Genomic DNA, 3,235 nt, shown 5'->3' with positions numbered 1-3,235 from the left:
AATATTACCCACACGAAAAATAAGGTCTGTGTGATCTATGTACGGTAACATTATTATTATTATTATTATTATTATTATTATTATTTATTCATTTATTTATTTACTTATTTTTTCCCTACACACAGAGAGAGGTGACCAATCCAGTGCGTCTCTGTGTCACTGTACATTTTTTTGGACGGGTGAAATCTGGTATGTTGGAACCGCAGAGTTTTATGAGCGTCAGTGTGGTGTGGCATGAAGATCTACGGACAGAGGATTGTTTTTAGATGTACCGGGGTGGGTGCGCCTATCAGAGGTGTTCTTTGTCTTAAACTAGATCTTCGGAACCTCCAATCACAGTCCTGAGTGTTAGGAATTTAGTAGTAGTAGTAGTAACATCGAATGACGGAGAGAGAGAGAGAGAGAGAGAGAGAGAGAGGCAGCAGGAGGGAGATTTAATACCGGTGATTTGACACTAAATATGCTGTACACGCTCTCTCTCTCTCTCTCTCTCTCTCTCTCTCTCTCTCTCTCAAAAGCCTTCCCCTTTTTCCTTCCTCCCCCTCCTTTCCATATTCACACACTACTCCCTCCCTCCCTCCCTTTCCCCTCCCCTTCCTCCCTCTTTCTCTTCCTCCCTCGCTTATTTACCTTACTCCCTCCATCTTCCCCCTCCCTTTACCCTCCTCTTCCCTCCCCTCCCTTTCTCCCTTATTTAACTTCACTTCCCCTCCCCTCCCCTTTCCTCTCCCTCCCATCTCCCACCTCCCTTTACCTTCCTCCCTCTCCCTGCCTTTCTTCCTCTTCCCTCCCCTCTCTTTCTCTCTTATTTACACTTTCCCTCCCCTCCCCTCCCCTACCACCAAAAGTTGTGGCAATTTTTTCATTAATCTTTAAATTAAACCAGAAAAATTAATATTCAGGGAGGGGAGGGGGAGGAGGAGGAGGAGGAGGAGGAGGAGGAGGAGAGATGAAAAATGGAAGGAATATGGGGAATGGAGGTAGGAAGGAAAGAAGGAAGGATGGCTGAGGGAGGGAAGAGGAGAGACAAGAAGAATCGAAGGAGTGAGAGAGGGAAGGAAGGAGGTAGAAAGGCAACGAGAGAGGAGGGAGACAGAGGGAGGAAAAAAGGGGAAGGAGGGAGAATGAAGTAGGAAAAATGATGGAGGGAGAAAGAGGGAGGGAGGGAGGGAGAGAAGGAGAGGTGGGGCATGGGAAAGAGTACCGAGAAACAGGGAGAGAACGAAGGAGGGACGGAAAGAAGGAAAAAGCAAGATTGAGTAATGTGAGAAGTTAGAGAAGGAAATGAACGAGGAGAAGGAAGTTAGGAAGGAGGGAAAAATGGAAACCAGGATTAGAAAGAAGGAGGAAATGAGACCGGAAAGGAAAGGAAATTGAGAATGATGGGAGATGTTGAAGGAAGGGGGGAAGGAAGGAAGGAAGAAATGGACGGAATAACTACACTGAAGGAGAGTTAAAAAGACAGAGGACTATAAACGAAGGGAAAGACGAATAAAGGGAGAGAAAAGGGAGAGAAAGAAAGGGAAATGAAACAGGCATGAAAAGAAAAAAGAATGAACGAAAAGGAAGACAAAGAAGGAAGGACTGCAACACCAAAAAGGAAGGAAGGAAGGGACGAAGGAAGGAGGGGAAGGAGTCAAGAACCTTAACACACTCTTCCTTCTCTCTCTCTCCCTCCCTCCCTCCCTCCCTCTTCCCTTCCTCCCTCCACAGTAACCGCAGTGTGAATCACCTCCATACACCCTCTAGTTTCCTCCTCCCTCTTTCTCTCCCTTCCTCTCTCTCTCTCTCTCTCTCTCTCTCTCTCTCTCTCTCAAGACAACCTCTCTTGCTTTCCAGATTTTCTCCCTCTTTCTTTATTCTTTCTCCTTCCTCCTCTTTCCTTTCCTCTCTTCCATTTTTAAATCTGTCCTCTTTCTCTACATCCCTCTTCTTCCCTCCCTTCCTTTCTCTTTCCTCCATCTTACTTTATCCCTCTCTCCCTTGTCTTCTCTTTCCTCTGCATTCTCTCCCTCCCTCCCTCTTCTCTCTTTCCTTTTCCCCATTCTTCCCTTTCTTCTCTCTCCTCTTTGCTTTCCTGCCTTCCGTTCTCTATCTTTCCTTACTATACTTTTGTTTTCCTTCTTCCTTTTCCTGGTTCACAACTCTCCCTTTTCACACTTTTCTTCGGATTAAAATAGTTTCCTTATCTATCAATCGTTCTATCTATCTATTCCCTGAAGCCTCAAGGCCGTAAGGGGTGGTCACAAACAAATCGCCTCCATTCCGCCCTGTCCTCCCTTTCATAATGTTCCTCTCTTGTGGGAGATGAAATAATAATAATAATAATAATAATAATAATAATAACTACAAATGTAAGTAAATAACACAAACAAAAGATCCAACCCTATCAATAACTCAACAATAACAACAACAGCAAGCATACAAAACCTCCATTCATAACTGTAAAATAATCACAGTGAGATGTCAAGGGCACCAACGCAATCATATGGCAACACCCCGCACCTCCACCAATCACAGACGCCCAGGCCAGTGACATCACACTTTGCCCCGCCCACTACACCACATTTTTTTCTCATATCATCTTCGTATACAATGCTACATGACTTTGAACATGGTAGAATGACAGTAATATATAAATCTGAGTTGCAATGCCGATAATTGGGAAAAAAACAGCGATAATAAAATGAGAATTAAATAAAATACGAAATACGGCAACTACTATGACGTCACCAAGTCCTATCCCCAGCCTCTCGGTAAATTATTCCCTTCAACTTAACAAATAAGCAAAATTATACCCACTCCTTTACCAAAACACCAAAATTATCACCCGGAACGAACTAATTCCACCCGCCGTAACCCAAACCGTCCCGAAATCAACGTAATTAAAGCGACTTGGCGGCAAAAACGACAGGACCAATCAGAATTCAGGATTACGTCAACAAAAGAACCTGCCAGCCAATAGGAGCGACGTTATTATTTTTGAATTTCTGGGAGGCCTTTGAATAGTAGTTGTAAATAAAAGAAGTTGATGTGATGTTCGTGTAATATGCAAATTTGTTGTATAAATTAAGGTGGACTCTCTCTCTCTCTCTCTCTCTCTCTCTCTCTCTCTCTCTCTCTGTATTACACGAAAATGAAGGGCAGCAGACTCCAAAGGGAGGGAAAGGAAGAGAGATGGATGGTTGAATGGATGGATGAATAGATGGATGGATGAATTAATGGACAGATGGAG

The sequence above is a fragment of the Coenobita brevimanus genome, chromosome 65 (assembly GCF_032717465.1).
Source record: "Coenobita brevimanus isolate Jiangsu-jjx chromosome 65, ASM3271746v2, whole genome shotgun sequence".
NCBI classification, from domain to species: Eukaryota; Metazoa; Arthropoda; class Malacostraca; order Decapoda; family Coenobitidae; genus Coenobita; species Coenobita brevimanus.
This window is presented reverse-complemented; position numbering follows the sequence as displayed.